Raw genomic sequence first — 11485 nt, 5'->3', positions numbered from 1 at the left:
AACGCCACATTGTATATAAATGTGTCAACATACAGTTGATAGGCTATACATTGCTTGGCAAGTGTAAACCACATCAAGTTAATGAGCCATATTACTTGATGGACGAATTGTTAATTCCGATTTTCATTATTAATAATAAATGTACATTAAAAAATGTAACACCTCTTTCAGCGGTAAAAACAAGTTTAAACTTTTAACGAATTTACAATGTAGCGATTTAAAAATAAAACCCAGTTTATTTAAGCAGCCTACAGCAATATCTCCCAGAAATTTAACATAAAAAAAATATTAAACAAATAAAATTGTGTAGGGTAGGCCTACATAATTTTAAGACGTTCAGAGCAAAATCAATAAATGCAAATCAGCTGGTCTCTTAAAATAAATACTCAAAGTAAAATAAAACTCACAATAGACATTCGTTTTGTTTTTGAGGTGTATCTTTTTCCTATTCGTTTTATATTAAATCACAATCAACAGAATTCAGGTAAACTTACCTCTGTCTTTGTAGTCTATCAGAACATTTCGCTGCCCATGGGTTTTTAGAAAGGTACACCATTACCTTTTACTCAAGTCCCTCCCATGTTTGAGGCACCGATTAGATAAGACGTTGGAAACAGGCCTATCAGGTTTTGCATTGAAATCAGTCAAATTATTGTCTCCTTTCAGGAAATTAAATTGTATATTTAAGAGCTACATTTATGAGAACAGATCAGGCAAGTGCACACATAGACATCAAAGGGGGCTTGAGCACCTGCCCTTTTTCTTCCTCGAGAGAAAGTGCCCTTTTTCTGGGGTGCTTTATATATATATATATATTCGTGTTTGTGCACAGCTTCCCTGTCAAAAAAATATATTTGTTGAATAAAAAATCTAAATATCAGGTCAGGAGATGAAACTTTGTCAGTTCTGATGCACTCCCACCCTCCCTCTCTAAATATGCAGATTAGCTTGTTTTGGTTAATTTAGAAGAAATCTACAGATGCAAACAGACGGAGGGTACACTCTAAAAAATGCTGGGTTATTTTGTCTACCCAGTGGCTGGGTTGAGACTGTTGAGTAACAAAGCTGGGTTGATTTGACCCAATTTGGGTTGGCAACCTTTCCTCACCAGTAACCCAACAGCGCTGGGTTGGGGTTGCGGACGTGATAGAGAGCATCATGAGCATGCACGTCACGTTAAACAAGTTCCAAAGGTTCTCTTGAGTGTTCATATTGTATCACTCCGCCCGTCTGTGTTTTCAGGGCTCATGACAGGAATATGTGTGTAAAATAAAAAAAATAGCAAATCAAAGCGGAATGGAGAGAGAAGTGTGAAATTGTCTGTAGCGAGGAGCGTGTTCTTTTAAAGCTGGTGGGTTTTGGTTGGAGTAATTTCTTTCACACCAAGACCGCAGATGCACGGGACCTATAAACACTGAAGTGGAGCTTAAGAGGAGTGATTTTAAAATGCTTTGAATGTAAAGACGCTAAAATCATGTCGATTCCCTCACATACTTTATTCAGATAATCTTTCAGTTTGTGCGCTTCTTGGCAGCAAGTCTAATTCTTTGGGTTTAGTTGGAATACTTTCGTTGGCGGATTAACCAATTTTTTCTCCACAACTGAATGACACCCCGTGCTGCATCTTCTGTGTTCAACGATGGAGTCTGGATGCGAAAACGTAAGTGATATTTAAAATTGCTTTTGTATCCATTAACTTTGCTTATTTCATTATAAATTATATACTATATTGGATATTTTGCTACCTAAAATATAATAGGATGAAGCAGTGTTGCCAACTTAGCGACTTTGTCGCTAGATTTAGCGACTTTTCAGAACTCTTTAGCGACTTTTATTCAAAAAAGCGCCTGGCGACAAATCTAGCGACTTTTTGGACAAAGCTACCTTCCGTAGAAGAAAGTCGCCAGTACTGCCCCGCGAGCACGTGGTCTTGCTTTCCTGCCCGGACTCGGAGGCACACCTCTCTCTGTGTCTTTTCTGTTCAGTGAGACTGACAGAGAGAGAGGTGAGCAGGCGAGAAGGCGGAGCAGCACAATCAGTTGACCGCACGGCAGCTGACATAGACCTGAATGAGCGCGCATGTGCAAACAGCGTTATCAAGGACCAATCACGAATCTGTATTGGTTGCTCCCCTTTTGCTTTAAATTTAAAGAGTTTAAGTTTATTTTTTGTAAATATGCACATAGTTCTTTTTTTTTTTTTTTAAGGGTAATACAGTATGTACGGTAAGCACAGAGAAGCAAGCACATGTAAAGGGCGGACACTATGCAAAATGGAAATAAGACGCGATGACGTCGCGAATATGCAAAGTAGCGTATGACGTCATCTAGCGACATTTAGCGACTTTTCGAGCAGGCTTTAGCTACTTTCCATTGAAACTAGTTGACAACACTGTGTGAAGTTTATCTTTTTAACTCGATAATTTTCTGTCAGAAAGTTACTTCAGAAAGTTTCCCGCCCTTTTTCTAGCTAATTATCGCTCTGTTTAGCTGTGCATTTAACAGAAAACATATCTAGATATAGCTAACTGTGCTATGTAGTATTTTGTCTGAAAGTTACTTGGTAGTTTTTTTGTGTCTAAATTTCCCGCTCTGCTTCTTTTAACGGCGTTAAGGTTTACATTTAATTGCAAATGTTATCCATCAACCCTCATGACATGATTATTATAGAGCTATGAGTCATTTTTACCTAATTTTCAGTTCTTTTTTAGAACATTAGACCTGACAATATGTTATAAATAGCCAGAAATGCCTAAACACAGATAAATAAAGGCTAGTTTGCATCATGTGACGTCAAATTCTTTTTAATTTGATAATAATTAAAATGTGGCCATAATGATAAGATGCCTTTTAACAGGTATTTATTTTCTACTGATTGATGAATATGTGAAAAGTAAACTGACAGAGTGGAATCTTGAGGAATTAATTCATACATTTGAAGATATGTATTAATTTATAATATTTTACAGGGTTCCTGTAGTCATTGCAAATAGGCAACTTCAAATAGCTACATAATGAACTGATCAGACTGATTTTAAATTCCATTTTACATGTAAATCACCACTGACTGAAGTAAAGGGCAGAAACATGACATTTAATGCAACAGTTCACCCCAAACTGTTCTGTCATCATTTACCAACCCTCAAAACATTCCAAATCTAAATCAAGTATATTATATATTATACTATATATTTTATAGAATTATATACAAATATTTTCTTTATCCACAAGGTCAGAATCTAAAGATACTTAAAACATTCAATTAATTGAGGAAAAATGTCACTGTGACACAGTGGAACATTTCAATTTAAGTTTCAAGAATTATACAAACTGAAATTTTAAATAAGGGTAATATTTTGAAGAAAAACACCCCAGTGTATTATTTAGGCCCTAATAATATGTTGGAAAATTAGCAAAGACAGGAGCAATAGGTTCGAAGTCCACTGCTTTCTTAAAGGGATAGTCCACCCAAAAATGAAAATTCTCTCATCATTTATTCACCCTTTTGCCATCTGATGACTTTCGTTCATCAGATGACCACAAATTAATATTTTTAAAGAGATATAACAGGCATGAAGTCAGTGGGTCCAAACACTTTGAATGTCCAACAGTCTTTACAAGTTAATTTAAAGGAAACTACAGCTTGCTTTGTTTCATTATATCTTCATCAAAATATCTTTGTTCTGCATATTTTCTCTTGCAGCTGAGAAGATTGATCAAGAAACTCTCGTCCTTCTTGATGACGTCACACTAACCTCTCTAATCTCAGTTATTGGACTTCGTCTAAAATTCCAGAAGTACCTCAGGAAGGTGCTTGATGTAAGTGCAAGGCTTTAGGTGTAGAAGGCATGGGTTACATCTGCTTTAAATGCAAAAGGTCTTTGGGACCTGATATCAGAATTTTTTATTTTGTATTTTTTTTAATTTATTAATTTTTTGCACATTTGAGAGTTTCACATCATGTATTTTCTACATTTAGTTACTTTCAGTGTGCTCAAGCTGGATGTTATCGCTCATTCAGAAATAGTTTACTGAAAATTTGAAGTTCCAGTTCTAACCAGGGAGATAAAGTTATATTTTATTTTAAAGGAATCAAGAACAGTGCCTGATCCTGGCACTGCTACCAGACAAGAACCCATAATACTAGGGAAAAAAAACAACATGGCCCTGAGCACAGGATATCTGTTTCTGATATTCTGATCAGTCTAGACTACAAGACCAGTCTGTTTTTATGAATGAATTAACGAAACCTGTTTTAATTAAGATATTTTTGAAGCAATATGTGGGGTTATTTAAACGTTTTCTTTTTAGAATGTAAGAGACATCCTTCTGACGACACCTGATGGCAGAGATATTTTGGATAATATTGAAGAGAAGTACTGCATTTCTGATACGGATATTGGTGTCAAATCTGATGGAGCGCTTTGGAGAAAAGTAAGTACACATTTGAATAGAATTTAAAATACTTTATTCCTATAAAATACTTTTTGAGTTGTGTTTAAAGTCTCAGACTGGATGTGTTGACGTCTGTATTTTTTAGTATTTTTAAAATTAAAATTATAGCGTTGTTGTTTTTAGTCCAACTGCAGATACCAAAGTTGAATTGGCTTCATCAATAGTTGAACAGCTTCCATGTCTTAAGGACTGCCAGGGTAAAGGCTATGTGAGTACAGTGACATTGTGATGGTGCATGAAAAATGTGTCCAGCTATGGCCATACGAGGTGCTACAACTAAAAAAATTGATGGTTATACCTTCTGCTGAACTTAAGTGGAAATCTCTGTCTGGGGCACCGGAGTAACAGATCTTCACATTTGTAACCAAAGCTTTCACATTTGGATGATATGGCTTTTTTTTTTTTTTTTTTTTTTTCAGGAAGCATGGTTCAATCCAGGTCGAAGTCACAGACTTGCCACAGGCTTCCTTGAGGAGCATCTTCGGAATGTACGGCAAAGGCTCCACAGAGGAAGACAGACTCCTGGTTTCTCAGATTAATTTAGAGAAAGCACCAGATTGGTTTTGCCAGGTAAATATAAAATAGGTTTTGATTGTTTGATTGTGCTTGTGATTTCCTCTTTAAGGGATGTTTAGATATCCACCATATTGATGGGTTATTGATGGTATTGACGTTTATGCACGCTCTCGAGAGTCTTGCCTCAGTGCTTATCTTCCGCTATTCAACAGCGACAACAAACAAACTGCAACACTAGGTAACGTTATCTTAGAGATGGAATCTAGCAAACGGCCGGCTTCCAGCACAACTGCAGCCAGCTACCTGTTGCTCGTGCTCACGCAGACACTTTTTTGGGCTTACGCGGAGTCTGTGTTGTGCTGTTTGTTGACATTAGTGGATTCAACCTCTAAGCTAACATTAGCTAGTGTTGCACACTGTTTTTCACTGTAGAAGAGCAGAGAGGCACTCTCGGGAGCGCGCATACATGTCACATCCTTTACATTTTCCCAGCAAAACCGACCCGCTCCCTTTGCATAAAAATCAGTCTACAGGCTGTTATAGGCAACCTAGGAAGTTGGGGAAGGTCTCATTTTTTAAGTTGTGTTACAAGCCATTCACACATTGGCAGTAAAAAAGCAATTCATACATGAAGTATTAATATATGTATATATCTTACATATAGTAACTTTATGGGGGTTGGGGGGGATATAACCAACTAGTATTTCCAATGTCAACTTGTAGCTGCATTACTGTTTAGTAGACTATTCTCACACCTCCCTAGTGTGTGTGTATGTGTGTGTTTGAGGTACATGTCCTGATTTGCCAAAAGTAATTCAAATATGTTTGTAATTACATTTATGCTCATAACAGAGTTATGACAACTTTGGACATAGAGCAGTTCAAATGACTGAGTGGCTTAAAAATAATATCTTGCCGCCAGCTCAGGCTGAGCAATACATGAAAGAGACTGCCATCCACAGGGCCAAATGGATTCGAGATAATGGCACCAAGGGTTTAACAGAAATAGTCAGTGAGTATCCATGTCTCCTCGACACTCCGGGCATGGTAGGTTTAAATTTGAAACAAACATTGGCTCAATATTTTTTTACTTCTTATACAACTTTATTTGCCATTTTTGTCTTTTGTCTGTACTTTAGATATCCCAGGACTTCTCTGTTTTGAATTCAGACTGTGCTTCAAAACTCACAGAAAACTGGGTTCCTGTATTTAAGGATAAGATCCTGCGGTTTGCCAGAAGAGAGAAGCAGGCTCTTCATTTGCTTTCTGATGTAGACACTATGTCAGCAGGTATTTTTCCTTTTGGGTCAATTATTACTTTATAACACCATTTCATACTTACAGATTAATTGCGGTCAGGTTTTATTAAAGGTGCACGCAGCGATTCCTGAGAAACACTGTTGATATTCGAACTCAAATGCCAAAACAAACACACCCCTCCCTTCAGTGCTATTTTGGAAGCTCTGACCCCCAAATCGTCTCGGAGTCTCTCCACCGCTGAATGGCCTCGCCGATGTTGACGCAGTTCCTAGCCCTCGACTTATCATAATCCTTCTTTTTAAGGGTGTGTTCACACTTGTAGTTCGGTTCTCTTGGTCCTCTTGGTCCGGATCAAAAAAGAAAATGTTACATTTAGCCCTGGTTCGCTTAGCGTTCACACTGGCATTTTTAACACCGAACCTAACGATACAAAACCAAAGGCATCAGGAAAAAGTCACAACCTGATTGGACAGCTTTTATGACTTATATTTTCCGATCATCCAAAACAATGCTGGCTGCTGGGCGAAATGCACTCGTTATATTTATATATGTATATATGGTGTTATTTTTACCAGCTGAGAACAAACGAAGAGCTAATAAAATGTGTAAAGGAGTCAAAACAGTACCAGGAATTCCTCCATTGCACACACAAATGAAGATATGCTGCAAAGACGGCTGATGGCTGTTCCGACGCCTGTACCGAACTGTAATGGGCAACATAGCTCCTATGATGAGAAGAACCAGGTATGCTTGAGGTCAGTATTAGGTAAATTACTTACTGTTTTTGGTCTGTTTAGACATCATTGGTCCAGGTTGCATTCATACATCAATCGAACCACACCAGAGTTCGTTTGGAAGCGGAACCAAACCTGCCAAGTGTGAACACACCCTTCATTTATATTCGTCAGACCTTTTTCTCTTGGTCTGTTTCTCAGCCATTTGTCCTCCTTGGAGTTTAGAAAGTTTGCATCAGCCAGATTTCTAATGAATTTCCCTCTCTCTCTGCCCCCACCCCCCATCCTGTGCACGTGCAAGAACTACCCCCCCCCCCCCCGTTGCTGATTGGCTGGAGTAGTGTTGTGTAGATCTGTCCAGTCAACTTTGTTTTTGTCGCATTTAAAGCTAGCAGACTGTGAGGAGATATTTGCAGAATTTGACAAAGTGTGTTGGATTAGAATTACTGAGTGCATCTTTAACAAGATGTTTTGTTAACATTTTAAGTGATTTGTTAACATTTTGTTTGTTTTCATTCTAAAGACATACAGAGTGACATCGCTTTACTGGTCTTTCCTATGGTGCTTCCAACATCTGTCCACAAGATTGGAAGGAAAATGTTTAGACCAAGATTCATAGAAACCAGGAAGGCCTTCATAGACATACAGCCTGTAAGTTAACAGCTATTTCTAAAAGCATTGTACTCTACATATGCAATGCTCTGATTTTGCAGTTAATGACTCCTAAAGCTTAAAAAAGCACCCAAACTTTTCTTAGTGTTCACTTAAAGGAACAGTTCTGCAAGAAATTAAAATTCTGTTTTTTATTCTCCCTCTTGTCGTTCCAAACCTGTAAGACTTTTGTTCAACTTTGGAACATAAATGAAGATATTTGAAGAATGTTCTCAGCTGTTCTTGTCCATATAATGAAAGACAATGATGATTTGTAATTTCAAGCTTAAAAAAGGACATAAAGGCATAATAAAAGTTCTTCTTACAGTTCAGGTCATATATCAGAAGTGTTCTGAAGTGATCCCATCACTTTATATGATGATTAGATTGATTATTGATGACTATACACGCTCAAATCACTTAAGTCCGGATAAATGGGCAGGGTTGCATCAGGAATGACATCCGGTGTAAAACGTGCCAAATACAAGATGCGGATCATCCGCTGTGGTGACCCCTGATGGGAGCAACCGAAAGAAGCAAATCACTACACCGATCAGCGAACACACATAACGCATACAAAATGACATCACAAACCTCTGCTAACATCAAACCTCACTGATTCTCAGAGACGTCATGATGGCATAACATTAGGTTTGATTTAATGGCAGTGTTGTAGTTTTTGTATACGCAAGTTAGAATGAGTGTCATGATTTAATTTGAGAGTAAATAATGACTTACTAAAATTTAAGTTGATCATATAAAATGATTGTATTGCTACAGAACACTTCTGATATATGATTTGAGCCACATGGAGAACTTTTGGTTTGGTTGCTTTTGATTACATGGACAAAAACAGCTGAGCTCAAATATCTTCATTTATGTTCTGAAGATGACCAAAAGTCATGCAGGTTTGGAACAATGTGAGGGTGAGTTAAATGATGACAGAATTTTCATTTTTGGGTGGACTATTCCTTTAAATCATTATTTACTCTCAAATGAAAAAAAAAATCATTTATCAATTCAAGCCTGTGGCAGCGGGGGCGTGGTCAAGCATCTCTCCGGAGAGAGAGAAAGCGGTAAGGGCGCTTACACCTGAGTTAAATGATGTCTAACACCTGTCTCTAATTTCAGTGAGCACGGGGAGAGCGGCATAAATAGAGCCACACAGCAGTTAGAGGGGAGAGAGAGCCTGGGCACGGACTATGAAGCCAGAAGTTTTGATGATTGTAAATTTGAAAGTTTATTTTGTAAGCTAGTTTGTGGATGTTTTTAGACTGTGTTTGCCAACAACGTAAAGCCCTGAGAGTGTGTTGTGCTGCACTGAGGAAAATAAAAAAACGCTTACCTGAACCAGGAAATCTGCTTCTCGCCTCCTCCTTCCACTGAGAAGTGTTACAAAGCCCTAATCAAATATGGGGAAATACCAATAACTTCAAACATTGGTTCTTGTCTCTCCTGAGACCAAATGTCATGACATAAGAACCAGTGAGGATTTTATTGATGTAGCCACCATGTTGGATTTCAGCATCGTATACTGGCTGTGCAGCATAAAAAGTAACTGTGAGTCACATGAACTACTTCAATGAAACTAGAGTGCTTTAAGCGTAATGACCAAAACTTCTTACATTGTTGCAGAGTTACAGTATATTTTGTTTTATTTATTTATTTTTTCTTTCCAGATTGGTACTAATATGGCTGAATACCTGCGATGTGCGAAAAACACCACCGAATTTTCATATGTCCTGATGCTTGGAGACAACAACCAGTGCTTTCAAGCCTTTGTTGTTATAAACGGAGAAGCGCTTGAGCAAAACACATTGCTGGCAGCAGTAGATGTTTGCTGTAAGGCATTCTACACCTTAGATGTCAATTTCCCCAAACCGTGTTCCCCAGTGTGGGAATTTTTACAGATTGTGGTGTATGGACTTCCTGGAAATGAATCCCCAGCTATAAGGATTCTGCGAGCATACATTTCTCATACATCTGTCTAAACCTCTTATACTGCTGTAGATGTTCGCATTTAATGCATTCTACACATCCGGTATTAATTTTTCAAAACAGTGTTTTCATCTTAAGCATTTAATATTTATTTTTTTGTATGTTGATTGAGTTTTGTCAGTGCAGAGCCAGGGTCAAGGGCAAAAAACTGTTATGAATTGCTTTTTAAGAATTCATATTTTTCCTGTGTTTTTTGCTCAGCTTGTAGTGTGTTATATTAGAAAGATTGGTTGAATGCAAAAAGTTCATTTTTTATCCTTTGTAATTGCACTTAATTTGCACAAACTCATGCACACACATTGAAAACTGTTTTTAGTTGTGCATAATTGTATACATTTCGGGGTGTTCTCATCAATAAATGTTTACCATTTTATTATTACTGTAGCCTGTGTTACTCTAGTCATTGTGTATGTGTGTTAAAGTGGTTTTAATGACCATGATTTCTGTGTACATTTCCAACCCAATTGGGTTCATTTTAACCCAGCAGTTTTGTCATTTTTAACCAATAGTTGGGTTAAAACAAATTAACCCAGCACGCTGGGTTGGGTTAAATGTTTGACCCAGCATGCTGGGTTAATTTTTTTAACCCAACTATTGGTTAATAAATGAAATTTCTGGGTTAAAATGAACCCAATTGGGTTGGAAATTTACACAGAAATCATGGTCATTAAAACCACAGAAATGGTTCGTTCATTTTTGACCCAGTGCTGGGTTGCCAAAATAACCCAAATTGGGTTGTTTTTAACCCAGCATTTTTTAGAGTGTAGTATAGGCTTAAAACAAACACCATCTAAATGTGTATTTTGGAAGTTTTCTTTCCATTAGAGTAAAACACACGGAAGCAAAATAGAACAAAATCTCAAAATTGACCACTACATGAAAAAAGTGTCCTGCCTTAAACAGTAACTTCATAATTTTGATCGTAGGCTCCTCATCTAATAATCTATCCATTCTATTAGTTTGTTGTATGCTGATAGATCTTTACATGATACAGACAGAAGGTTGCTGCTGTAAGGGAGGAAGGAGAGACAACAAGGGAATGGAAGTAACAGATTTTATTTCAAAGTTCAAGACATTTTTTTGTAATAATTTCAGTTAAGTTGCTGTATTTTTGTATTTTGTCAATCATTTTTTTGCAGTGTTTTTTCATTATTTTTGCAGTGTTTTTTCCTGTAAAATTAACAAAATAGCAGCAACAGCCTTTTTCAATTTAGTGTGAAGATTTCTGTTGATTTTGAAGTGTTATGTATTCCAATAACACCAAAAGAATTAAAACGATTTATTGCCTTGTGCAAAATAAACAAATTATTAGGGAAACTATGTCCCTCTCCTTGGTGCAGTCATTTATTCTAAATATATACTTGAAACTAGTAGCATAGAAAACATGCTCATTGTGGCATATAGTTTTCTTTGCTGTTGCTCTTGTGATAAACCTAGTGAACACTAAAGAAGACTATGGTCTCTGTGTGAACGGATAACAATTGCGTGCTGTGAGGGAATTAAAATAAATTGGTAAGGAAGTCAGAGTTGTGTTAATATATTTAACGTTTTGTTAAAAAAAAAAAAAAAAAAAAAAAAAAAGAAAAATATATATATATATATATATATATATTAATAAATAATTATGAGAAGTGCCCTTTTTTTCTCCACTTGAGCCCCTGCCCCCCAAAATGTCTGTGCACTTCTCTGGAAAAGATCGTATAAAAACACTATGAAACTATACTGAGGGAGTGGCCAAACCTGAGACAGGTGATTTTGAAAGTTGTTCAGCTCATAGCTCAGTGCTCTCTTTTGATAGAACTCTAGAATTACAGGTACAAATTGTGTTTTGAAAAAAACAGTTCCGATTCTAAAATCTGACTGGACGAGTGA

General features: G+C 37.0%; 4 protein-coding genes across 14 annotated transcripts in view; 1 reads left to right on the top strand and 3 right to left on the bottom strand.

The window, feature by feature from the left end:
• Positions 1 to 559, bottom strand: part of LOC127420960 (4-galactosyl-N-acetylglucosaminide 3-alpha-L-fucosyltransferase 9-like) — a 66514-nt gene extending 65955 nt beyond the window's left edge. The window contains exon 1 of the mRNA XM_051663616.1: positions 495 to 559. The gene's annotated coding sequence lies outside the window, so the exon portion shown is untranslated. The remainder of the gene's footprint in view (positions 1 to 494) is intronic.
• The window catches only part of LOC127420962 (uncharacterized), a 72691-nt gene extending 62705 nt beyond the window's left edge, over positions 1 to 9986 (top strand). The window contains exons 1-10 of one of the 7 annotated variants that reach the window (XR_007893916.1): positions 1222 to 1660; positions 3703 to 3818; positions 4311 to 4433; positions 4578 to 4662; positions 4874 to 5024; positions 5898 to 6017; positions 6110 to 6260; positions 7488 to 7615; positions 8747 to 9175; positions 9295 to 9986. The gene's annotated coding sequence lies outside the window, so the exon portion shown is untranslated. Of the gene's footprint in view, positions 1 to 1221; positions 1661 to 3702; positions 3819 to 4310; positions 4434 to 4577; positions 4663 to 4873; positions 5025 to 5822; positions 6261 to 6805; positions 6986 to 7487; positions 7616 to 8746; positions 9176 to 9294 lie in introns of those variants that run through there. The other 6 variants (XR_007893919.1, XR_007893909.1, XR_007893917.1 and 3 more) reach the window with 6 other exon arrangements.
• LOC127420955 (WAS/WASL-interacting protein family member 2-like) overlaps positions 1 to 11485 on the bottom strand; it is a 46796-nt gene that overhangs the window by 10897 nt on the left and 24414 nt on the right. The window lies entirely within an intron of this gene.
• Positions 1 to 11485, bottom strand: part of LOC127420956 (4-galactosyl-N-acetylglucosaminide 3-alpha-L-fucosyltransferase 9-like) — an 85236-nt gene that overhangs the window by 68321 nt on the left and 5430 nt on the right. The window lies entirely within an intron of this gene.

Source organism: Myxocyprinus asiaticus, chromosome 30 (assembly GCF_019703515.2).
Source record: "Myxocyprinus asiaticus isolate MX2 ecotype Aquarium Trade chromosome 30, UBuf_Myxa_2, whole genome shotgun sequence".
Classification (NCBI taxonomy): Eukaryota; Metazoa; Chordata; class Actinopteri; order Cypriniformes; family Catostomidae; genus Myxocyprinus; species Myxocyprinus asiaticus.
This window is presented reverse-complemented; position numbering and strand designations above follow the sequence as displayed.